The following is a 27,861-nucleotide window of genomic DNA, read 5'->3' as shown; positions in this document are numbered from 1 at the left end:
GATGATGAGAAATAGACCCAAACGATTGTGAAAGCTGCAAGATATAGCACATTTTTTTCCTCATCCTAAGACCTTTTCTTAGCCTAAGACATAAATTCTGACTTCAAACCAGTCACTTTGAGTAGTAACTAAAGCGCTGACGGTTCTAATTTGTAAAAAAAAGGAAATATATCTACAATGTAGTGCCACAATTGCATGAAAACAAAAAAGGTTTACCTGGGATATTTTGCTTATTTATGTTTGTTAGCCTTCTATCTTTCTCCTACTGACCTCCACTCTGACTGTCTCCAGTGGGTAGGTGGCCGTCAGGTATCTCATATCCAGGTTTGCACTCAGAGCTTCCGTCACCAACACACAGGGCATTAGGACCACAGGGGGACGGTCCATACGTCTGGTGCCCTGCTCAGAATAAAGAAACCAATCAAGGAATGAGTGAAAGAATGAATGAATCATAATTCTAACCATTCAGCACTATTATGGAAATCAACATTAGCATAAGAGGAAAAACACCAGGTTATGAAACAGTACACTAAGACTGAATTCACAGACCCTCACAGCCCTTATGGGCTCTATAAAAAAGTAAGGTTGCCCACACTGATGGGGCACAGATGTATACACTCACCCCAACAGAGGGTTGATTCTGTAAGTGGACAGCTAATAACTTTAGTCCATTCTGTATTAGGTTGGGTTCCAAATGTCTAAATGCAATAAACATATCTCCACCCTTATTGTGATATTGTGATGTTGATCTACATGCTATTTACACCCTGGTGCATGAACTAGCTAATTGTTGCAATCAAAACTTCCGTTTGAGAACCGATTTCTTGTTCAAATTTCGAGCCTTCTCTCCAGAGACGTTAGTACACATGCACACTCATTCTGCCAAAACGCATCACATGGGAATCAAACCCCGGCCTCCCATGTGCTAACCCTTGTCTGTGACCACTGCACTATCTTCTTCCACAAGGAAATGGTGTTTGCAGGTAAACTTATAGTTTATAGGCCTGAACATCATATTCACAAAATTTCTGTTAACTAACAAACTGACGGTTGTATGTGTTCACTGAACCAAGATTATGAAAATAAAACACAATTTTTCAATCTGAAACTTAATCTGAACAGATATTAGTGCCGAAAAGTTTCAGAATTCTTCACTTTCTGCTGACGAAAAAAATGAATGTCCGCCATGTTTTTTGTGCATGTGAGCAACGTCTTTTTGTTGTTATGTCACAGGGTGTGAATAGCTCAGCTGTGTGGCCAAGGCTATTCGTACCAGGGGTGTAAATAGACACTCCGTATATATTTATATCAGGTTATACCTAGTACTTTCACGTTTACGGTGTCCTGTTATTGTCCAAAACACTAGCAAGAGAAGGTTAAACTGCTTCAACCATATTGTTTAAACGGACACCAGGCAACGTTTTCGTGTTAATTACTCATCTTCGTAAGTCGGTATATGGTTAAATGACTCATTACAGGGCGAATGAAGACTCTCTCGCCCGCCCCTACTGCCTGTAGGAAGAATATCCCGCTTACAAGTTCAGTGTATCGTACCCCCGACCCGAAGCAGGATCAGTTTACATCCTGCATCTACAGCACAGAGGCAGTCTAACGAAACACTAGCGATTGTTGCAAACGGTGTATAATGGCAGAGCCGGGCGAAGAAGTAGCGAAAACCTTTGGACGAAGATGCAAAGAAAAAAAGAGCTTCAGACCGAAATAGGGGAGTTTAAGAGAAAAAGCATCAGGCTTGCCTGGTGTCCCTTTAACATCAAAACAATAATAAATGCGGCAACTGACTTACAATCAGTGTCGGCGTCAAGGGGGAGCCTTAGGGGGCCAGCCCCCAAACAGGCCAGTGTGCCCCCCCAACTGAGTTCTCTCCCTGACATAAAAAAACATCTAAATATTATTACGGCTATGATTGAAATTAAATCTATATTGAACACTGATGTTGAACACTTAACCCTTTAAGCGCCAGAGGTTTTTTTCCGAAACGATCAATTTTGACATCTTCATTTCAAAAGGCTATATCTTAAAAGTGATAAGAGATAGAGACTTTCTGTAAATTAGAGAAATATTAAGGATGACCCAAAGTTTATGTAGAGATTAAATGTTTATATCTAATTTGCATATTATGACGTCATATGGTGGCGGCCATCTTGGATTATAGAATTTTCATGAAAAGTCGCATGTTTGAATGATAAAATGCACCACTTCTTTCCCCCCAAAATGTCCCTCACCTTCTGTATGCTATATTGCACAATACTGAATGCTCAGGTAAATAGTAAGTAGTGAACAAACTGTGTAAATCATTACTAATAAATGGCAGAAACAAACCAAATGCATGTAGCGGTAGACTGGCCTTTTGCTGTAGAGATTTTCCATTTACTACATACAGTAGGCACTCTGATTCCATGTATGGGCCACATATATATTATTCAGATGACACACAAACACAAGTAGACAAGACCTGTTTAGTTCAAAAGCTCATTTGCCACGGCAAGGCACAGATCAGGAGTGAGATGACGAGACAAGACAAAAGACAATGTTAGTATTTTTTTTCTTTTTGTTGATGTTTTTTTTTTTTTCTTAGCTGACAAAGACACACACATCACAAGGACATGAACACACAAAAAGGAACACATAGTGTACTGTATGTCCTAAATGATCAGGGAAGTAGATAGCAAATCAACAGTGTAAATCATTACTAAATGGCTGACATTTTTTTTTTTATGTAGCAGGCCTTTTGCTGTAGAGATAATGACTCCCTATCCCTATAGGGCCGGCATTCCCATCATCTTGTGATAGATTATGCATGACCTAATGTGTGTGTGTGTGTGTGTGTGTGTGTGTGTGTGGGAGAGGGAGAGAGCGTGTCACCACCTCCACCATGCGAGCAGCATGGCCAGATCTACCTCGCACGCGCCGAGTGGAGAAAATTTGCGCAGCTCGGACTAGGCCTACTGTCATTCTCATTGCGACTCCCCACACTGCCACTACGTTCCCCCCTAACTGTCCTATGAGCACTTCGACCTCGTCTAACATACCCAGTGGCATTAGACAAAGGCTCCACCACGTTACTGTCGCCGCGATTGTGGAGAGGCACACGTTCAGAAGACTGAAGCTAGCGCTATGGATATTAGGCTACCTCCAGCCTCGTTCGCCACACCACTAACACCCTGCTAACTTCCCGATGAACACTCCGAACCCGTGAAACATTATTCCCACCAGTGACATTGGGCAAACGATTCAACGTTTGTGCTTGGTGTAACCTAAACTATGGAGTAAACTCTCACTTTGTCCAGCTGCATCATTGCAAGGCAGGGACGCATCTGAAGCCTCACTAAACAAATCACCGTCATTTTCTGAAGGCAGATATTCCCCTTCAGAATCAGGGTCCGCGAATAGAAGACCCAACACTTAATTTCAGGTAAACTTTTTTGATGCCATTAGACGATAATCTAATGCAAATACTCGCTGACGTTGACAATATCGCTCTGACAAAGTGGCTCACACGCACACTAGCTCCGGTATTTCATGCACTGATTCAATGCGCTGTAGCTAGAAAGTTTTGTTTAAAGCGTGTCCTTTTTTTTCGGCTTCGGGGATGACGATGACATGTCTGCCATCTAGTGGAGTGGAAGTCGAACGAAATATGACACCCTATTTGACTAAATCGGCCGTTTTATTCAGTGCCGCATCTTGTCGACTATAGTCGCCTGTGGCGCCTAGAGGGTTAAGCCTACAGCCTACTCAAAATGAAACATGACATGGACTGACACGTGTGTCAACTATGCTACTGTTGATTGTGTGCGCAAATTGCGCAATGAAGAAGGATTCTACACACTCGGGCACCGTTGCAGCGAGTGCCACCGATACATTTACGACCACTCCTACCACGTCAAATGAGCATAAATCTCGACCAGTATAGGGTTTTTAGACACTGTTGCATAAGAATTTCAGTAACAGGTCTCAAGATAGATCTGGGAAGATAATGGAAATACAAAGTTTTTCGCGTTTCTGACCGCAGGAAGCGCCACCACAAAGAAAGGGAGCGCGAGAGGAAGAGAAGGAAGAAAGGCAGGAAGAAGAGAGAAGAGCGCGAAAGGGAGCGGGAGAAGAGATGAGGGATCGGCGACTGAACTGAATGCATGAGCTGTTAATCTAAATAGCAGAAACAGTAAATAAAGGGCCAAACTGACACATCACATTTCCTATATTTTCCAATGTTGTCCAGTGCTAACAGAGCTAGTGAGCGGAGCCGAGCAATGTGAATATCCCGTTCCTCGCTCAGGTGGCTGTTTACTCGGCCGCTCCTCTGCTCAAATTCGTACCAGGTCGCTCCGTTCAATTTCGCTTCCCGCTCCACTTAAAAATCATCCCGCTCCAGTGAAATCGCTCCACGCTCGCTCCAATTTAAAAGAGGGAGAAATACTACATATAACGCTGGCTATGACGGCTATGTTCTTGCACTATTTTACCCCATGATCATATTGTTAGTTATTCAAAAGGCTCGAAGGATGCTCTTTATTTATATCTATTTATTATACGGCAATATTGGATAATAGATATACCCCCCCATCAGTGCTCATGCCCCCCCCACCTGTTGCTCTCTGGTCCTGCTTACTATGCATGCTTGGAAATTACTAAAACTAAATTATGAAGTATTGCAACCTCAACATGAAAGACGCTTCCAAATCAGCACAGCTTCAGTGCTTTATTGAGCACTCCGTGGTCAAACCAGACAGAGAGCTAAAAGTATAATGCTTGCCTATCTTTGGTTGAACCTTGGGTCGAGCTAAATGTTTCTGGTTGCCAGGCAACCCCCAAGACGAGTCACTCTCTTACACACACACACCAGTGGCATAACTTTAATGCGCAGCCTACACATTTGGCCTTCAAAATGTTCAAAATACATCAATGAGTGATAGATAGCAGCTTAAGGAATGTGTTGAAATTAGAAAATACATAATTTAGCCATTTTTCGACTCTCCCTGCAATCAAATTGAAATGAATTTCCACTATTTAGGACTCATTTTGTTGTGGCATGCCCCAGATAATAAATTGGCACATAAACCACAAAACAATCGTCAAGGCCATGATAAAACTATGTTAAACTAGATGTACCGCAGAGCGGTACAAAATATGACCGCCGCCCAGTCCAGCACATTTTTTCCACAAAAAGAAATCACGCTGAAAGGCCTATATGATTCTAACTGTCTCACTAAATTGCATTATCCACACTCAATTCTCACTGGTATCTGCTAGACAACAAGTACCAAAACATGATTAGTTCATAGATTTCACATGTAAAATTCATTTTATACAACCCCACCTCCATCTTGCCTGTTCATAATTCTGAGAAATTCTTGATTGTTTGTGTTATGTTTAAGTTATGTGTGTGGGGGTGTGTGTGTGTGTGTGTGTGCGTGCTTGTGTGTGTGCCTGCGTATGTGCCTGTGCATGCAAGCGTGCCTATAATGTCTACTGTGTGAGTATGTGTCATACGTGATTACTGTGAATGTATGTGTGTGTGTGTGTATCTGTTTGTGCACATGAAATGGGTTGACATGACCCCTGGAGGCAAACATCACCGGAAAAAAATGGTCATCCTAGGCCCTACAGTTCTCAAGATATTCACAGAGAACTGTGTCTGCCTACCCTCCTTTCGGGGGTCCAGTCCAGCAGGGGGGCTACAGATCAAAACGAAAATGACGGTTCCATGCTATCCATGTGGGGGTACATGCCCACCAAGTTTTGTGTACCCGGTCTTTCAGTGTCCCGGGAATCCTTGTTAGTGTAATGTCACTAAATGTACACATAAATTATTTTATTGTAAGGCCCCCATGAACGAAAGTACACAAAACTTGGCATGCATTCGGAGGGTGTCATAATGATCCTACACTTTTAATTTCATGCAGTTTTGACCTTGTCAGCCAGAGATATTGTGATGAAAACACCTAATTTTTTTGCTTTTGAATTTTTTTAACTAGGTGGCACTATACATGAAATAAGTGGTAATGGGATGGGTTGACATGCCCCTTAAGACCAACATACATAAAAAAGGTGGACCTCCTAGGCCCTACGGTTCTCGAGATATTCACAGAAAACTGTCTCCGGCCACCTACAGGCCAGTTGGTGTATAGTAACATAAAATAATTTATTGTGTGGCCCCCCATGAACGGAATTCCACAAAACTTGGCGTGCATACAGAGGGTGTCATAATGATCATACACTTCCAATTTCGTGCAATTTTGACTATGTTAGGTCACAGATACCTTCAATTACAACACCTCATTTTTACTTTTTGTGTTTAACTAGGTGGCTTATAGATGAAATGAGTGGTTATGGAATGGGTTGACATGGCCCCTTGAGATCAACATACAAAAAAAAATGGTCCTCCTAAACCCTACGGTTTTCTAGATATTCACAGAAAACTGTGTCTGCCCTACCCTCCTTTCGGGGGGTCCAGTCCAGCAGGGGGCTACAGATCAAAATTAAAAACATTGGTTCCTCATTAGATGTGGATATTTGGAGGAAAAGAAACTTCAAGAAACAAGGTTATCGCAGTTGCTGTGAGACATATGGCCCTTCTCCAGTCTCTCTCAAAATCAAAACACCCAATTCACGCTTGGACTTTCAATTATGTTTCTAAATGTTGGGACTGATGGACACTGAACTCTGGGGGTTATTTGAACGTTAGTTGTGAAGTGGTTTACTGTAAAAGGAGCGTCGGATATCCCGCCTGTCTTTGCACAATTATAGGGCCATGATAATGCATGCGCTAGCGTCGAGAGAAAGTAGACTAAAATAAATATGCAGACATGTTATGTGCAATTCAACAACTGCACGCATGACATATAAAAGATATAAGCCTAGATTACATTATTGCGTAGTAAATTGAGTTTATCTAACCTGCTGGCAAGCCAAAATGCGTTGCACATGGCTTTATCATTGTCCTCTAAAATGCAATATAAGCAACTTGAATATATCGCACATCCAGTTTGAACACCCTGATGGACACTGAACTCTGGGGGTTATTTGAACGTTCACTTAAGTGGTTTAGGCTACTGGAGAGTAAGAATTCCGCCCGTCTTTGCGCAATTGGCCATTGATTGACGGCTATTAATTAATGATATAGGTGGCACAGAGTTTTTTTATGCATGGAGTTTCCGACCGTTTTCCCCTGAGAGCTTAGAGAATAAAATGAGGAGAGTTACCTGTGTTTTACATAATGTGTAACATTTATTCACATGGGCAGTTCAAAATCACCTAAGGTTTTGACTGAAATGTGTGCCGATATCAATTATTGGGAAAAACATTGTTTGGAGTGGATGGCGGGTGGATTGTTGATGTAGCTGCAGGTGCAGATGACATGACTACAGCTCATCTATGCATCTAGGATGTTGGAATTTGATAGGATAGCCTACAGGAGCTTCAGAGATAAATTGAAAATGAGGATTGGTAATGTCGGAATAGCGGTACTAAAAAAAATCGGAGTGGGGCATGTCTAAATAGAGGCATGTCATAATAACAGTATGTCGTAATAACGGGATCTCGTAATAAAGGGAGAACACCAAACGCCTTATATGCTCTAGCTGTTTATTAGCAGTTCTGTTGGATTTGTGTCACATTAAATGAGTCGTACAAACAACAGTGTCCAACCTCTATCCGTCGCTAATATGTTATGACGTTTGTTTGGGTAAAACACTGAGTAATGCTTCTTTACAAACTGGCTAGTAACAACCACTAACAATGGCCTAATGCTAACACACGGTAGCGCAGCTGGTTGACAAACAGAACGCAAACAGCTCGTATGACGTCACTGATGAGCTACGAGTTCGCTAAAAGACAAATCGAACGGCACATTAATTTAGTGATTTTGATTGACAGATAAACATTGTGCGTTGAGGTAGCACACAATTACAGTAAGTATGCTAATAGTGGTTTGTGAGTTTTCTTTTCCTCTGCGCTTGCGTGGTAGCATGATTTGACAAGTAGCCCAGTTCACCAGAACACAGGCATAGGCCCATAGGTCATCACTGATTTCATCATTAGGAATTTTAAAAATAGGCTACATTTTGCTTTCAGGGAGAACTTCCATAAATAAAACCCTTTCTTATTCTTTTTACTTCTGACAATCATGCTTTGACTATCAGTAGCCCAACAGAGCCATATTCATCAGAAATGCTATTGATTTGCGCTATGGTAGTTCATCTTGACAAAGTAGCAGAACTCAACAGAACACAGATCTTACTGCCAGATCGTTGCCAGAAACCTAATTTGCATGTGAAAATACTGTAGGCTATAACCTTGCCACAAATTGGCAGCAACCGTTCACCAGAAAGCTGACATTTCTGTAAGGGTTGTATCATCAACTTCCACCCTGGATCAGCCCCTGCCAGTTGACACTGATGTGAGCATGGTCATCCCCACCAACCACTCATAGTGGGTGCAGAATCAGCGACGTCACCAGAGGCCATATTATCCTATTTCTTGCATATCCTACTGCTATGATTTGAGCCTACGTGCTCCCTGTCAGATGCACTACACATTCCATGATGTAGGCCTTGTAGTACCCCCTGTCAGGCACACTACCATTCCATGATGTAGGCCTGCAGTGCCCCCTGTCAGATGCACTACAAGTGGGGCAGGGGCATGATGTAGGCCTGGAATGCCCCCTGTCTGACGCACTACCAGTACCATGGTGCGTGCCCCCAGTCTGACACACTACCAGTATAATGATGTAGGCCTGGAGTACCCCCTGTCTGACACACTACCAGTATAATGATATAGGCCTGGAGTACCCCCTTTCTGACACACTACCAGTATAATGATATAGGCCTGGAGTACCCCCTTTCTGACACACTACCAGTATAATGATGTAGGCCTGGAGTACCCCCTTTCTGACACACTACCAGTATAATGATATAGGCCTGGAGTACCCCCTGTCTGACACACTACCAGTATAATGATATAGGCCTGGAGTACCCCCTTTCTGACACACTACCAGTATAATGATGTAGGCCTGGAGTACCCCCTTTCTGACACACTACCAGTATAATTATGTAGGCCTGGAGTACCCCCTTTCTGACACACTACCAGTATAATGATGTAGGCCTGGAGTACCCCCTTTCTGACACACTACCAGTATAATGATATAGGCCTGGAGTACCCCCTTTCTGACACACTACCAGTATAATGATATAGGCCTGGAGTACCCCTTTCTGACACACTACCAGTATAATGATATAGGCCTGGGTACCCCTTTCTGACACACTACCCATTAATTATGTAGGCCTGAGTACCCCCCTTTCTGACACACACCACCCCATTATAATTATGTAGGCCTGGAGTACCCCCTTTCTGACACACTACCCGTATAATTATGTAGGCCTGGAGTACCCCCTTTCTGACACACTACCCGTATAATTATGTAGGCCCATCTCCAGAGTACCCAGGTGCACCATCAGTGGACCAATGTAAGTACTAAGTCTCTTTTGCATTTGTCTCTCTTTACCTCTACAATTTGAGCCTATGTTCAAATAATAGACAAGCGCAGATGGGTGTAGGCTATACTTGAATTTCCCCTTGGGGATCAATAAAGTATCTATCTATCTATCTATCTACTCTGCTAGTCACAAACAGGTTTTAGTAAAGCACGGTTTAGTGGATTACCTGTTAAATACAGTCTTGCATGCAAGCAGATTCATTCAAATGCACCTGTGACCATCAAAATACTGATGTGCTGTTTGAAGTCGCTCTGCTTGCTGTTAAAGGGAATGACAGATGCCACTCTCATTAGTTTAAAGGATGTGACACCCAAAACACACTCATGACTGATTAAGAAACATAAGGCCCACCTTCTTGACCAAGCGCCGGACGCTTGATAATGTTTCATAAATAAACCACACCCAATATGGACTGGACAAACCCTGAAATCTGGTTAAACTATTCACAAGTGACCATGCGTTTTATACTATCAAAATTTAGTCCAGTGTCTCTCTCTCACACAGAACACACAAACATCACTTGTTTTGTTTTTCTTTTGCCAATTTTAAACACAAATTGCATTTAACTTTCAAGTGTAAGATTGATGTATTGATGTGATGATAGTAAGTGAAGTTGCAATTTGACACTCTGTCATTGGCGGATTTCCTTCTCTCAAATCAACAGATTAGTGTACTAGAGCAACTCTACTCTAGCCCGAACGGACGCCGATCAAAATGCCTCGGACGCAATAGGAGAGGCCAAAAACCAATCAGAGCTACGAAAGAGACAGAGTGACGGAAAGACACAATTTGCAACACTGTCTGGTTGTAGTGAGAAGCAGGAAGAATTAACCACTTTTTAATTAAACGTAGGCCTAGGCTAATTTACAAAGACATCGTGCCACACTGAAAGCTAATATTTTGTCACTAGCAATTTACATCTGCCCTCTTTCAAACACAATTGCATTTTCAGCTCTGAACAAAACCGTTCACGTTCAAACGAGCATTTTGTTTCATTCGTCCTTTCTGGCTGACCGGGACATATAAAGCAGGAATGGGGGACGAGAGACTGAAACGTTCAAAGCAATTATGCCGGAATTGTTTCAAGGCAAACACTGAAGTGTAGCATTTGAGTTATGCTCGCATAGCACACCAATTCAAAAGTAGCCTACAGTATGTGTTTTCTGTCGGCTACGTGTCCAGCTACTATAGTCCTATAAATGAACAGAATATCAAACCGTTTTCAGTAGCCTACCACTGTTGCAGATATCACATAGGTATCCCTTACATACATGTTTGTACAATGTTGCATATTCCAACATAAGGAAGCAGTTAAGAAACTTCTAACTCCCTGTCTTAAACCAACGTGATATCAGCTTCAAACAAGCGGCAGCAGCCATGGTTGATGTTTTTTTTTTAAAAACCCAGCTTCTTCAACAGGGTGCGCTATCGTCATTGTGTAAAGCCCGCCTCAAGGGTTCTGATTGGTGCCTCGATCTAGGAAAATTGGAAATGGGCTAGAATGGGTTCTTGGCCAGACGGACTTTCAGAGCGAATCTCGAATTTGCCGGAAGTACGTCTGGGTTTTTCCCAGGCTAACTCTACTCCCCAATCAACAGACTGCAAGACCAACTCTACCTTCCAACCAGTCACAGTAATCCAGGTGCAACTCAACAGAAATAATGTTGCCCACATGTGAAATTATACAGTATAAAGATTTACCGATGTCTTGGTGCAAATGGAAAGTTACAAGTAACACAGGTCCAAAACTGTGTGGTGCTGCTGGCCCACTGTTAGCTCACACCACATAACTCACACTTGTCTCTACATGTGGTGTGTGTGTGTGTTGTGTTATAAAACACAAAATAAAATGATATTTTTTCAGACATACAGACTAAGACGAAAACTCAGTTTAACACATATTAATGTAAAACATGGAAAAAAATAATTTAACCATACAGTTTTGCATTTATAATTCAAACAGAAAGTTACAAGTACCACAGGTTCCATTAACAACACTGTGTGGTGCTGGCCTCCTGTTACTATAACTCACACTACTGCACATACTCACACTGCCTCCACATATGGTGTGTGTGTGTGTGTGTGTGTGTGTGTTCTGTTATAATTAAGCACACAAAATAAAATCATATATTTAAACATTTCCAGAGTAGACTAAACACATACTAATTTGTAAAACATGTAAATTTAAACATACAGTTTTAATGGGGCAACTCCAACCTCTCCAAGGTATCTAATGCCCTCCTTGCACCGAAAGACTTTGCAAAGATTTCGAAAAGATTTTTGAAAGACTACAGTCTGAGACCTTCTCACATTAAAAGACAAGTCATTGAGTTTTTAAGACTAGTCACAGACAATGATTTGCAATGATTAGGGGTCTTACAGGGACACTGATTACAAGACTGCATCTATATTCCTTTAAATTATTTATCATTAAGTAGGCTCTAGATAGCCTACTTATTAGGGGTGGGCGATATGGACAAAAAATAATATCTCAATATTTTTTGTGATTTTGACGATAACGATAATTAGTCAATATCCTTTAAAAAAAATGTTTTTGTTAAAGTCTGAGTTACTTTACAGCTCATTATTTATGAATAGCATCATTACCATAATAACCAATAACCTAACCTGTGACTTTTTAACCAAATCAACCAATGCATTGTCACTCTATGACACATTTCCAATTCTGCCCCCACTTGTGTGTGTGGCAATGACATGGTCTAGCCAGCTACATTAGAGAAGATGAATAGGCCTAACAGTTTCCCAAGAGAAAGTCTGAAGCTGAAGTTCCTTTCAAACCTTTACATAGGATTCACTGTAAAACTAAGAGCAGACCAACAGAGTAGCCTACATCTCAGTTATTTCCTTCAATGTTTTGTTTTAGAGCAATCACGTAGGTTAGCATTCCAAGTTACAGAATAGAAACTAATGCGTTAGCTTATGGCTAATGTATATGAGAAATCCCATAGAGATGCTAACGGTTAGCATAATCGGTAAACGTAGATATTTAGAGCGAACTTCAATCCATTTACAAAAGTGTTACATGAGAATAGTTATTTGTTTTCAACTGACTATTAAAATACTCAAAGGCTAATGTTTTCTCTCCATATAATACCGTGTAGGAAAAAACATGACTGTCTCATCAATGCTACTTGAACAGAAGTAGCCGCATAAAATCCCAAGTAGGCTACTCTAGCTGCGCAAAATAAACATTAGGCTGCGTGGGACAACGTTGTGACCCACTAGTGATCACGTGACACTTGCTCTGCTGCACTTCTCCCGCATAGCATACCTCCTGGGAATGTATGAGTCTTCAGTGCATGCGTGATTGAGTGTTTTTTCCCCATAAGTAATTTAAATACTCGATAATGTAAATTTGCACATCGTTAAAACAACAATCACGATATTATCGCAGATGATATATATCCCCCACCCCTACTACTCATATTAAAATCATATTTTCATGTTTCAGCAGCACAGTTTCATGTCACATACTTAACCGATAAAAAGTTGTTCTGCCGCGTGGTAATAGCCGAATAATTTATAAGAAACAAAATAACAAATAATCAAATAAGCTGGAGCTGTTGCCTACTTTGCCCCTTCCTGTTTGGTATTGGAGAGAAGTCAATAATATTTTTTTATATTTTTCACGTAACTATTTGCATGAGCCAAGACCGAGGCACCATTGAGAGCATCCTCTCCAGCTGTATCGCTGTGTGGGGTGGAAGCTGCACTGAATACAACAGGAAAGCCCTGCAGCGCATAGTGAACACAGCTGGAAGGATTATTGGTGCTTCACTCCCCTCCCTGAAGGACATTTACACCACCCACCTCACCCGCAAGGTGACCAAAATTGTGAGTGATGCAAGTCACCCCGCTCACAATCTGTTTGATCTACTGCCCTCTGGGAAGAGGTACAGAAGCCTGCGCTCCCGCACCACCAGACTCACCAACAGCTTCATACACCAGGCTGTTAGGATGCTGAACTCTCTCCCCCCTCCACCCTCAGCTACATAACATCCTGGACATTGGACCCAAAATGGCCGCCTTGCACTACTCCACTTGCACACCTGTACACTTTGCACACTTTGCAACTTGCTGTTGTTGTCCTGAAAACACAACACTTCTGCTGCTCTTACATAACTTGCACCACTATGCCACTTTCTTTCTTACTTAGGTCAAACAGAACTACCTCAGCCTTTTATTGGCCTGACTTTGCACTACTATTTTATTGACTGTCTATGCACAATTTCAACCAAATTGTGCTGCTCTTATTTCTTCATTGTATGTGCCCTCTTATTTACTTATTTTTTGTTTACTTGAATGTTATGTTTGTCTGTGTACTTAAATTGGTAAAATATGTCTTGTCTTCACCGTGGGATAGTGAGAAACGTAATTTCGATCTCTTTGTATGTCTGGAGCATGTGAAGAAATTGACAATAAAGCTGACTTTGACTTTGACTTTGACTAAAAGACTGATGATATTATCAGACATGTGTGTGTGTGTGTGTGTGTTTATGTGTGATTGTATTGTAAACTACTGTACATGTGTTTTAAAAGCTAAGATTGGCACCTTACAATAAACAATCTAGTTGATGGGAGCACACTGCGAGTCCAGTTCAACTCCCATGATTTCTGTCCGGCTTTGGAAATGTAGTCGCCGACTGTGAAATCGCACAGAAATCGTACTATAGTGACATGTGCATGACTTCCCCCCCCCCCCCTCTCTCTCTGAGTGTGTGTGTTGTGAACAGTGTGATGCTCATCAAAATAAAATGAAACAGAGAACAAGGCATGCTCACACACACACACTCATAAACACACATGTAGTATACAACACACACACACACACACACACACACATACACACGCACACACACACACACACACACACTCACCTGCTTTGCCTGACATGATTAATTCTTTGGGTGTGAGAAGTCTGTTGTTTCCGGGTGTTTCTGTAGTATGTCTGTCGTCTGCCTCAGTTCTTTTCAGTCTCCTTGACAGCTGCACCTCACCTGAGTGAAGTGAAGTGGTTGATGATGTTAATGTTAGCAAGTGAGATGCAGGATCTTCTGATCCGGGTAGACTTTTATAAGCTATATTGTTCATCACAACCAACACAAACTACTTCAAACACAATACTCTCTACCGAGTGATCTGCTTAAACTCATCCAAGGATTAACTCATATTGCAAGTCACCACAAACCAACCTACCAAACATAATATTTCACACAATGTGAGATTATACATTAAACATAACATTATACATTAAACATGGCTTTACCGATGTCTTGGTGCAAACGGAAAGTTACAAGTAACACAGGTTCCATTAACAAAACTGTGTATTGCAGGCCCACTGTTACTACTAGCTCACATCACATTAGTCACACTTCCCTCTACATGTGGTGTGTGTGTGTGTGTGTGTGTTGTGTTATAATTAAGTACATGGAATAAAATCATATCTTTTCAGACATACAGACTAAGATGAACTCAATTTAACATAATATTAATGTAAAACACAAAAAAACATCTTCAACCATACAGTTCAGCCACATCAAACTCTCCAATATGATTAAGTTTGGTTATTTGGTTTGGTTATGTGCATGTGTGTAGTCAATGCATGTGATCTACACACGGTGAGCTTACTATGTGTGTGTGTGTCCCGACTACAAGAGATGATCATTAAATAAACTGAAACATCGTGTGGTGCACACACAAACACACATGCACACACACAAAATTCACATCTAGTATATCATACCGACACACACACTCACCTGCTTTGTCTGAAATTATTAACTCTTCTCTTTCCTTGGTCACACAAATTCCTATTTGGGATGAGTAGTCTGTTGTTTCCCGATGTGTCTGTAGTAGGCTATGTCTGTTGTCTGCCTCAGCTCCATGTGTTTCTGTAGTAGGCTATGTCTGTCCTCTGCCTCAGCTCCATGTGTTTCTGTAGTAGGCTATGTCTGTTGTCTGCCTCAGCTCCATGTGTTTCTGTAGTAGGCTATGTCTGTTGTCTGCCTCAGCTCCATGTGTTTCTGTAGTAGGCTATGTCTGTTGTCTGCCTCAGCTCCATGTGTTTCTGTAGTAGGCTATGTCTGTTGTCTGCCTCAGCTCCATGTGTTTCTGTAGTAGGCTATGTCTGTTGTCTGCCTCAGCTCCATGTGTTTCTGTAGTAGGCTATGTCTGTTGTCTGCCTCAGCTCCATGTGTGTCTGTAGTAGGCTATGTCTGTTGTCTGCCTCAGCTCCATGTGTTTCTGTAGTAGGCTATGTCTGTCCTCTGCATGTGTTTCTGTAGTAGGCTATGTCTGTCGTCTGCCTCAGCTCCATGTGTTTCTGTAGTAGGCTATGTCTGTCCTCTGCCTCAGCTCCATGTGTTTCTGTAGTAGGCTATGTCTGTCCTCTGCCTCAGCTCCATGTGTTTCTGTAGTAGGCTATGTCTGTCGTCTGCCTCAGCTCCATGTGTTTCTGTAGTAGGCTATGTCTGTCGTCTGCCTCAGCTCCATGTGTTTCTGTAGTAGGCTATGTCTGTCGTCTGCCTCAGCTCCATGTGTTTCTGTAGTAGGCTATGTCTGTCGTCTGCCTCAGCTCCATGTGTTTCTGTAGTAGGCTATGTCTGTCCTCTGCCTCAGCTCCATGTTTTTCTGTAGTAGGCTATGTCTGTTGTCTGCCTCAGCTCTGTTTGTGTGCTCTATGTCCGGTCTCCGCCACTCCTCCACTCGATTAACCAATTAAACACAAAGAACTGCAGGGGGTGGGAGGGTCATGTGCTAGGAAATGCCTGGGGGAAGAACCCCCACGTGTTTCATGCTGACAAATCCAGGAACCACAGGACACACACACACACACACACACACACACACTTGTACCATTGTGAATAAACTCACTTTGAAGTTGAAGAAAGCAGACCTCATTTGAGAGATTCTGATTTCTTCCCAAAAGAGCATCATGTGTCTTCACACATACCAACTAACCGATTGCGCTGCATATAAAGACAATCGTGTGTCTATAGGTGTGTTTGGTTCTAAGAGCAGTTTTAGGCTTTAAGAGTGGGTCTATAGGTGTGTTTGGTTCTAAGAGCAGTTTTAGGCTCTAAGAGTGGGTCTATAGGTGTGTTTGGTTCTAAGAGCACAGTAATCTCTAAGAGTGGGTCTATAGGTGTGTTTGGTTCTAAGAGCACAGTAATCTCTAAGAGTGGGTCTTTAGGTGTGTTTGGTTGTAAGAGCAGTTAAGAGTGTGTCTATAGGTACAACCACTTGTCTATTTGACAATGTCTGTTAAAAATATCTGTCCCCTGACTCTTTTGCTACGTATAATCCTTGATTTATGTACAGAAAAAAAACAATAGAATGTAAAAGTTTCTTGAAAATGTACGATTTGTTTATTGATTGCACTCGAAAACATGACCAGCCTGTTTACCCCGTGCCATGGAAGGATTATGAGCCACTGGGGCCCCAGGGCACAGACGTGAAAAGGGCCCCCCTGCCCACCTCAAACAGTTAGTAGCCTAGCAGTTCTAGGGGGGTCCAGGGGCTATTCAAAGAAGCTATTTAAGGGCAGAGGCTATATTCATCACAGTGGTTGTCTTATTGCCTTATTGATCTTTGCAGTCGTACACTCAAGGCAAACCATGTAATGAAATGAGATTATCCAAAATTGCTTCAAGTTTGTATCTGGGGTTATCCACTGCTGTAAAATAGTGTTTTTTATGCAGCTGTGAACCCTGCCATCGACCCTTTTTTGTCACGTAAAGAAAATTGGTACTTTGAATCATCATTCAATAATGGTAAACAAGGGCCCAAATCCAAATAGTTACTTTCACTATTGACTGACAACAGGTTACATTCAAAAACATAGCCTGAAAAACATTTAGCCCAATAATGTTTGATTGACTGAATAAAAAAAAACGCAATGACATTTCTCCTGCAGAGGAGTTGCGCGCTTCCATCTCGTGACTCTTCAGCTGTGTTTCATTTCACTCCTAATCCAACACCCTAATCACTTGCATCCGTAATTACCAATTTGCAAATGATGTTGAATAACTACTCATTGTGAAATGTACATCTTCATTAAAATTATGTTTCCCATTGTAGTTGTGTAATTTGTAATGTTTTGCATGGATGTTCTGGTGATTCACATGCACAGTGCATGACAACATGACTGACAACATGAACTGTGTGTGTGTGTGTGAGTGAGAAAGGAAGTGTAAATGTGTGTGTGTGTGTGTGTTTGTGTTTGTGCGTGTGCATGTGTGGGTGGGTGTGAGTGTTTCTGTGTGTGTACATGCATGTGTGTGCAAACATTGGTCGTTTTCCTGCACATGTTGCAACATGACAACATGAACTGACAACAGGAACTGTGTGTGCGTGTGTGTGTACATGTGTGTGTATGTGTCTGTTTGTGGGGGTGTTTCTGTGTCAAGGCCGTAGCCATGATGTCAACATTGGGGGGGACCAAATCTGTGGTGCGGCGTGAATTTCAATAACAGAATTTCAATACATTTCCTGCCATGCAAAAATATTATTAAAATCACAAACAAGTCATTAGTTAAGTCAGTCAATTAGGATATACCAAACTTTTGACGGACATAGGCACGGATGGATTATGAACCCCTGGGCATAGATGCAAAAAACCCTCCCCTGTTAAGATGGGGGGCCCGGGGGCATACTTCCCCGGAAGAGTTAAAAAAAAAAAATGACCCTTTATATTATGACGACTTGTGAGTTTTGTGGAAATAGAAGAGAAGGGCGGAGAAGCAACTTCACACAGTCTTAGGCTTCAGGGCCCCCTGAGCTCTTGCGCCCAGTAGGCCCATTCAATAATCCATCCCTGGATATAGACCTGTGGTATGACTCCATTTGTCTCCAAAATGTATATTTCAAAAGAAAATACAAACTAGAGTATCTTTTATAACCTCTATATTACACTGAATGCTTACTCATAGGTTTGGACCTAGCCCAATCATATTTTGTATTTTGATTTTATTATTCTGGCGGCTAATCACACAATTTTAAGGTTGTTTGAAAGGGATGGGATTCAATATAGGCTACTAAGACAGGTCCCTCTTCTGTCTGACTCACCTCAAGTTACCCTATGCATTATAGGCTGGTTTCTGACAGAAATTACGTTTTGTGTTAAAATGTAGAAACACAGCCTTTATTTGGTGAATGGAGGTGGAAATTCCTTTCTTTGGTTAATGTCCGCGATTCACATGAACTGTAGGCTATCACCGCCATTGTAAAAGGTTTTTCAACTTTTGTGCCGTCGCCACATTTGAGTGCTACGTTTTGCCTGCATGGATGCGCGATTGATTACGCATCTAAATGTAACATGCAAGATGCAACAGCCATTTCTAAGAGGCTTATAAACCGGTTCATTTCTGACATTACTACTAGCATATGAATGCATTATTTATGTTGTAAGACGTGAAAGAAATGAATGACACAGGCACGCACAAATTCAAATGAAAGGACACTTCACTTTCGCCATCATTGCGAGAAAATAGGCTACAATATGGAAAATGCTTCAAAGTTACCTTTGAGTCTGATCAGCTTCAAAAATTAATGGGGTTTCCTTAGACAGGGCTACACCTTTCCAACCAGTTTTGTGAGAATTGTATAGGTATCTTTTGCGATATTGTTGACAGCCTGCACCGCAGTAGGGTGCAGGAAGCTTTTGATAACGCACGCCTCAAACGATAAACGCAAAACCTCCAGGACAAACCACTCACAGTGTACTCTCTGAAACCATGAATAGGTCACTAATTTGTGTGTTATTTACGTTTGATTGCATTTCAGATGGCGGGACTTGTTGGTTTCCTGTAGTAGCCTATAGCGTTTTTTTCTTTATTTTTTTGTATGTCCGAATATTGGGGGGGACATTTTGGTCACATCTGAATATTGGGGGGGACACGTCCCCCCCAAAGTCTATGGTGACTACGGACCTGTTCTGTGTGTGCGTGCATGCCTGTGTGTGCGAACATTGGTTGTTCACATGCACAAGTGGCAACATGACAACATGAACTGACAACATGAACTGTGTGTTTGTGTGTTTGTGTGTGTGTGACTGTTTGTGTGTGTGTGTGGGTGGGTGTGTTTCTGTATGTGTGTGAATGCCTATGTGTGCGAACATTGGTGGTTCACACGTACAAGTGGCAACATGACAACATGAACTGACAACATATACTGTGTGTGTGTGTGTGTGTGTCTGTGAGTGTGTGTGTCTGTGAGTGGGTGTACGTGTGTGTACTGTATGTGTGTCTGTTTGTGTGTGTGTGTGGGTGTGTGTGTGCTTCTGTGTGTGCATGCATGCATGTGTGTGGGAACATTGGTGGTAAGTTGTAGGAGTGTGTGTAAGGAGATGTCTTTTATCTCCTGGATGAAAATTATACTCTTTCCCATTCATTTCCTATGGCGGTCAGTTTTTACCGTAAACAAAATAAGTGTTTCTACGTTGACTATATCACTCAAAATTCAAAGAAAGTAGTCAAAATAAATTCTATGTGTTCAAAAGCCTTTTGTGAAGGATATCATAAGATTGTGAGGCAATCTGATGAAAAATGCCATATTTATGGTACAGGGAATAAATCGGTCATTTTTGACCGGAACAGTGTTAGAAGGTTAAATGTTTATTGCTACACCGGACAGATAGTTCAGAAGTGCTTTTGCACACCTCTTTTGTGGGACAGGTGTGTCAGAAAGGTTGAAGTCACCAGTAAGCAGGTGAAATTCACGGTCTATGTGAACATCAATGTCTATGTGACCGAAACGTTGTGTAATAAAGTATTTGCATGCATTAAGGACAGTGTGCGCGACTTCTTCAACAAGCATTACACCTGGTAGAGACTAGTGTTAATTTTGTCACCTATTTTTAATTTAGTCTTAGTCTTAGTCTTGTGACGAAATGACCTTTTTAGTCTTTGTCATATTTAGTCATTCAAATATCATTTTTGTTAGTCAAGTTTTAGTTGACTAAAAGTCTAAAATCATTTTAGTCTAGTTTTAGTCAAAAGAAAACTAAAGGTAGCTTAGTCTTAGTCTGTTTTAGTCAACACATTTTAGTCTTTTTTTTATAACAAATTATTTCTGATTACCATTTCAGTCAAATAGTGTTTCACACATCTCAATTTTCCAACAATATTGTGTGTCCACAGGGCTACTCGTCTGTTATAATTACTCATTCTGATTTTTGTCAGTCAGTATGTTTACATGCACAGGTAAGTCGAGCTACAGTTATAGCTCGGCTGGGATTTGACCATAGACGGTAAAAGATTTGACTGGACCACTGTCATATTCGTAGACCAGTGTTTCTCAAAGTGTGGTCCGGGATCACTGGTGGTCCGCAAGGTATCCCAAGTAGTCCCTTGAGCAGGCGTGGTAAAATATAATATAGATGAGTTGTTTGCAATATTGAACCAACTTGTATGTAAAAACAGTTCTGCAACTAAGATATGCCAGTTTAAATCATACAGTATGAATCCACACAATAAGCAAAGTACAAAGACAATAAGCAAGGTGGTTCAGTAGGCCTATTGTGTAGACTAATTATAGGCTACTGTTGAAGTAGGTCTAATATATATATTTTTTTTATATATATAGGGTTAGTTAAGTGGTCCTGAAACTGAAAAGGTTTGAGAAACACTGTCATAGGCCAAAGTATTAATGTTTTACTCCGCCTCGCTAGATGGCGATATGCGCCCAAACACAACACATTCCCCAAACAGACTCTCCATCTTAGCCATAGCTAACTTGCTAGCTTAACTTTCCATATTAGCTTACTTGCTAGCAAACTTTGCATCATCAGTCTAACTAGTTAAATAGTTGACATTACATGATAAACATTTTCGTATGGACATTCTGGGGGATGTTAATTTGTATGAGAGAAGCTTCATCTTCTGGGTATGTAGCATTGTGGCATACAGCTTAGGTAGTTAGCTTGCTAACTCTGGCAGAAATCTCCAGTGTTCTTGTTCCATGTAGTTTCGTGTTGCAGCCACAGGGTTGCAGCAACAGCACGTAGACTAGCCTACAGGAAAGCTGCTTATGAACTCATTCAGAATATTTTGAAAACTTAACAGCTAGATATTCTGTCTTCTCATTTTGTAGACGAAAATGAAGAGAGATTTTATCTTAGTTTTTATTTCATGCAAAACATTTTAGTCTCGTCTTTTTTCGTCAACAATAATGCATCTTAAGATAGTCTTAGTCAGTGTTTAAGGACATTACTGCCGTCTCGTCATCGTCTCTTCTTAGTCATGAAAAAAAAGGTTGTTGACGAACATATTTCCTCTCGTCTCGTCTGACGAAATTAACACTAGTAGAGACATTCAGCATACTTCTCTTCAGAAAGAACTACATCACAAATATGTCATCACAATGTTTTGTATCGCAGTGATAATATTTTGTAGTCCTTTCTGGAGCCCATTGCCAAGTTAGAGTGAAGCTTTTCAGTTTCGCTGTGCACTTATCACTGTTAAGTATAATAAAATATTACATAATGCACTGTAAAAAGTTTAACGTAAAATTTACAGCAACTTGCTGGCAGCAAATAACCAGCAAGTTGCTGTATTTTACTCTACAGTACACCTACTGTATATGAAATCACAGTACCTATGCCTGATACTGTAAATGCAAACTACAGTAGTACTACCAGTGCTGTAATGTATACAGTATTGAATTGTCTACCGTATTTTTAATCACAGTACTTATGGATCATACTGTAACTTAGTACAGTAGTAATACCAGTGCTGTAATATTATATACAGTAATTTTGGGAAATTCATATCCTGCTTTATCTACAGCCAGGATAAATTTGACTAGGCCTAGGTATGGTTTAGGCTACACAAACTTGCATAAATAACCATTGACAACTTGTTATCAGTTTGAAAAGCAAGTACATTTATTCACTTTTTTTTCCGTTTAGAAATTCTCGTGCTGCATCCTAACGTTAGACCAACGGTTGCAGTCAGCCTGATCCACCACCAGTAGCAGAATGAAGCAGCCTAGCAGAAATAGAAGAAAAAAGATAAACAGTGTTAGATAACAATTTTCAACTGAAACTGAAGGCTACTTACAAGTGAAACTTTAGAATAATCATTTATATATATACTGTATGTTTTGGAGTTTACTGTCAAAATGCCAGGCTGAAGATGGTGTTAGCATAACTCAGTTTCTCAAGGGTATATTTAGCTGCTAACGTTAGCCAGCTGGGTGAGCTCATTGATGATGTTTGCTTGCAGCAACACATACATATATGTACTGATTATTTATGAGTTAACGTTACATAAGTTAGCTGGTAGCAGCTAAACCTCCACGTTAACGTTAACCAGCAGCACATCATCTTCAGCCTAACATTGTGACAGTAACATACTAGAAGTTGTCCTCAGTGTTCCGTACAGTGCTCTACCCTCAAAAGACACGGTATTACGTACTCCACACTGTTCCATACAGTTGATCTTTTTTGAAAAAGGATATAATCAATCATGTCCAGTTTAAAAAAACGTACGTCTCCCTGGAAACCTTGTGTTGTCTCCTTTCGATTTTTCGTGATTCAACGGACATTGAAGAAACAACACCCTCTACAGCCAAGTAAGTATGTCTACACCCACACTTCACACCGAAGATTTCTCAAAATGGCACCGGGGAGGGTTTGACCTTTGTCCCTAAATGATGTGGGGGAAGTGTTTAAACAAATGTAGCGAATATATGTTATAAGATATGTCCGTGTTATAGATCAAAGGTTAATGTAGACATGTTGAAAAACCTGTATCGGTTTGTATCTAGTTTTCTAGCATAACATTAACGGACAGTTTTTACATATTTTCATGGATCATACATGACATTAACGTTACTGAAGTCCGCGCGATTTATAAGACAAGTCTTGCACGATGAGACAGGGATGTTGTTGATATTAAGTAGCTAGCTAGCGTTGTTTGACAGCCAGATAAGACTATGCTGTAATCACACATAGTAAAAGTTCGTATCTAGTTTCCTAACGGACAACTTTAACGGACAATTTTTAAAATGTTTTCATGGGTCATACGTTTGTATAACCTGACACTCGCCAGATGAATTTAAGCCGAGCTAGGCGGAACGAAATTCATCTGGCGAGTGTTAGGTTTGTATGGAGGATAAAGGTAAACCGACTGCGGTCAATGCTGCCATCGTGTGGTGCTTTTCGGTGGTTTTTCCAGGCACTAACAGCAAAACTACAAAAACACATCTAAATCTCTTGTTTTAATTCAACAACAGAGAAAGCAAGTATTTGTTATGCTCCAGCAAGGTGTAAGATACAAGATGTAATCTTATAATAATTACTATAATTATTACATCAATATACTAATATAGTAAAATTAATAAAAAATAATAAATTATTTTGTTTGTGCCTTTATGTACTTTTTACAGAAAAATGCCACGTCAAAAGACGTATACAGAAGAGGACATGGAGAGGGCCTTAAGGGCTTTGGAGGAGGGGGGCAGCCTCCGGAGGGTGGCTGCCCAATTTCACATTCCCCACACCACCCTCCAGGACCGGAGGAAGGGGAGATATGCCCTCCAGCCCCACCCCAACCGGGCGTTGATGCCGGACGAGGAGGAGGCCCTACTTCGCTACATTTTCTGGATGGCAGCCCACGCCTTCCCGATCACTAAGTCGGTGGCGTTGGTACTGGCCATCCAGATCTGTAAGCGTCGGGGACGCCCCAACCCATTTGTGAACATGGAGAAGGGCCTGAGTAAGATGTGGTGGAGCCGGTTCCGAGCTCGCCACCCCACCGTAGCCTCCAGGAGGGCCAATCCACTGGAAAGGGAGCGGCTCCATGGGGCTACGGTGGAAAGGGTGGACGAGCTCTTCCACATCTGCCAGGCCCTTTATGACCAACATGAATTCAGCGGGACCCTTGAACTGATATACAACTGCGACGAGACGGGATTCGGCGACAAGGGCCACTCCAGGCAACGTATCCTCTGCCACAAGGGGCAGAGGTGCGTTTACGCGCAGCAGGTGACCACAAGAGAACACATCACCGTTCACTGCTGCGCGAACGCTGCTGGGGAAAGCATACCCCCTTTTGTCATCTTCCGGGGGAGCTTCCCCAGCACAGCCTACGGCCTGGAGGGGCCCCAGAACGCACTCTACGGTGTGTCGGAGAAGGGGTACATGGACAGCGACCTATTCCTGAAGTGGCTGGGGCACTTCGTCAAGTACGCCCGGCAGGAGCGGCCCCTCCTCCTTTTCATGGATCAACATGAGGCTCATGTTGGGACGGGGGTGGTCGACTTCTGTCGGGCCAACAGGATCGAGGTGGTGTGCCTGCCACCCATGTGCTCCAGCCACTGGATGTGGCGGTGTACGGCTCCCTAAAGGCGGCGTTCTCCAGGCTGGCGCAACATGGGGCTGGTGAGAGGCGACCTGCCATCGGGCAAGCGGCAATTCGGCCCGGTGCTAAAGCACGCGCTGGAGGAGGCCTGTACCCCCATTACATCATCAGTGGGTTCAGACGGACAGGCCTCTTCCCGCTGAACAGGATGGAGGTGGACGAGTCAAAGGTGAGTTAGGGAAAAAACACAGTCTACAATCATGAAAAGTTCATCAAGATCAATTTTACAGCACTTACATACATTTCTAACAATGTCTTCATTTTGTGCTTTTTTTTTGTTGCAGCTCGTCAAAGGCCTCCGGGACCGTTCAGCGGGTGGGGAGTGTTTTGACGCCCCGGAGGACACTGACGAGGACATGTCCACCCCTCCTTGCACCGTCGAGGGCGCCGCTGCCCCTGCCGCCTCCACCAGCACCACAGACAACAACTGCGCCGCCAACGCCGCCTCCAACACCACCACCCGGCGCCGCATCTGCCACCAACGCGATACCCTTCTCCACCACCGTAGCAAACACCTGCGAAGTCGCCACCACCACCACCACCCCCGTCTCGTCGCCACGGGGTCCCGCTGCCACGACCACCACCGCCGTCCCGACGCCTTGGGGCCCAGTTGCCTCCTCCTCGTCCACCACCACCACGGCCGGCGCTGCCGCTGCCACCACCACGGCCGGCGCTGCTGCTGCCACCACCGCAGCCATGGCCACCTCCACCACAGCCGCCGCTGCCTCCACCTCTACCTCCACCACAGCCACCGCTGCCTCTACCACCACCACGGCCGGCGCTGCTGCTGCCACCACCGCAGCCATGGCCACCTCCACCACAGCCACCGCTGCCTCTACCACCACCACGGCCGGCGCTGCTGCTGCCACCACCGCAGCCATGGCCACCTCCACCATGGCCGCCGCTGGGACCACCACCGCCACCGGACAGTGCCCGACCTGCCACCGCTTCCCCAACCCCTGGTACGCTCTGGAGTCATCCCGGGCGCACTAGCCGACATCCTGCTGCCGCCACATATTGAAACGCCGGCCAGGGGGAGGGGGAGGAGGATGCCTCAGCCTGCAAATGTCATCACCTCGGACGCCAATATGCGGGAAAGAGCCGAGAGGGAGGCTGAGGCATCCCGCATAGAACAACAGCGGCAGGATCGGGCAGCCCAGCGCGTGGTCCGGCAGCAGCAGGCCGCTGCTACACAGGCAGCAAAGGCGGCTGCACGCGCTGTAAGAGAGGCCGCTAGGAGGCAGCGCGAGATGGCACAATTCCAGGCGCGGCAGGAGAGGGAGGCCCGTCAGGCGGCCGCTAGGGAGGCTCGGCTGGCCCAGGAGTCTGCACGGGCAGGTCCCGCAGACTGTGCCATGTGCGGGCGCATGGCACCTGCTGGTGGGTCCGGCCAGGTGCTGTGGCTGGGCTGCGACAGCTGCACCCTCTGGTACCACGCACAGTGCGTTGATGTCATCTTGGTACCAGAGGGTGAGTGGTACTGCCCCCCCGCCACAATATGGCTGCAAGGGAGGTGGCCATGCAGCCTCGAGCTGTAGGTGGCCATGCAGCTCGAGCTATATTGTAAATATGTACATTTGTAAATAGTTCTAATTTGTAAATAGTAATTTGTTATAATTTAGTTTGTTTGTTATAATTTAGTAGATTAGATAAATAGTAGATTGTTAATGATTGTTCATCAATAAATTTGTTCTTAATTGTTCTCCAATTTTGTACTCAATTATTCCTAATATTTTGTTCTCAGTTTTGTTCTATATTGTTCTGTCTTGTTAAATGACCTGTTCGGTGAAAATGGTGACTTTCCCTTTCGCCTAGCCCCCCAGGCGGAAAACCAACCTTGCAACATTGAGACTACCGTCCCAGAAAGAGAAGTGAGAAACAAGAAACCTTACCTTGTAACATCCACATAGTTCTACCAAACTTATGCTAACCGTTCGCTAGCTTGTAAACAAATCCATGTGCTTTATCATTACCTTTTCCCACAGTTTGAAATAGCACTTTATTCACTACAAATGTTGCTGTGTTCCTGATCTTACAAGGCCTACTTGAAATTGCACTTTATTCACTACATCCACTTTGCAGTTGTCTTTGATGGCACAATGAATGTCCTATGCTGTGATGCGTTTCATTCACATTGAACCAGAGTTGTCTTATGCCACACCCGGGTTGGTTCTCAGACGAGGCACAGTTTCTGTTGCTATATTTCTGTTACAAGCACTTGATACACTTTGAAATTTAAATAACATATTTCACTACTGCACCCAGAGTGAGTTGAGGAGTTCCCGTTTATTATTTTAAAAGTAACTGAGTTCAAAGTTAACAGTTAAAGGACGTAAAAGTATCAACTTACTTGCCAGTATAGCTAAGCTACATGTTGGCTAATTTAAAAATGATCCTAACCACGTAATTAATCAACAAAACGCTTCATTAACGATGTAATCTTAAAAATAACAAATCTACCAACATTGAACGATGTAAAAATCACGTCTACGGTGTAAAGTGTTTGTTTAATTTGTGTCCAAAAGTTACGTACGAAACACTGTTACGACTCCGCCAATAAACGTCACGGAACACTGTGGCTGTCAACATCCGGGATTTCGGGCACTAAGCTCAATAAATCGCTTCTAGGATTGGTCACAGTTCACAAAGGTACTCCAATGAGGGCTTGTTTTGTTGACAAGACCTTCCTCTTTTCAATGATGTATACTGGAGACGTAGTGGTTACCGTCTCACTCAATCATCCTGGCGTAAGTGTAATAGCGCGCCGATCCTGAGGGGGCAGACTATATGGGACAGCGTGAACTTTTTCTAGGCCTAGCACTACTAGCGAATGTTTTATATAAATTATATGAATATAATAAACTGTAACTTACTGAGAACTAAGGTAGCAGCTAGGCCTAGTATAAATGAGACTGCCAAAACGTTAACGTAACATAAAACATTAACGTTAATGCCACCTTCAC

At 42.7% G+C, this 27,861-nt stretch overlaps 1 long non-coding RNA gene and 1 pseudogene across 1 annotated transcript; both read right to left on the bottom strand.

Moving 5' to 3' along the window:
- LOC125297056 overlaps positions 1 to 27,861 on the bottom strand; it is a 321,071-nt pseudogene that overhangs the window by 288,020 nt on the left and 5,190 nt on the right.
- LOC125297070 lies at positions 286 to 15,592 on the bottom strand. Its single transcript, XR_007193934.1, has 3 exons — positions 15,296 to 15,592; positions 14,414 to 14,533; positions 286 to 399 (listed from the first exon to the last, which is right to left on the bottom strand). It is a non-coding gene; the product is annotated as an uncharacterized LOC125297070 (long non-coding RNA).

The sequence above is a fragment of the Alosa alosa genome, chromosome 7 (genome assembly GCF_017589495.1).
Source record: "Alosa alosa isolate M-15738 ecotype Scorff River chromosome 7, AALO_Geno_1.1, whole genome shotgun sequence".
Classification (NCBI taxonomy): domain Eukaryota; kingdom Metazoa; phylum Chordata; class Actinopteri; order Clupeiformes; family Clupeidae; genus Alosa; species Alosa alosa.
The sequence above is the reverse complement of the archived record's forward strand: the minus strand, read 5'-3'. Positions and strand labels throughout refer to the sequence as shown.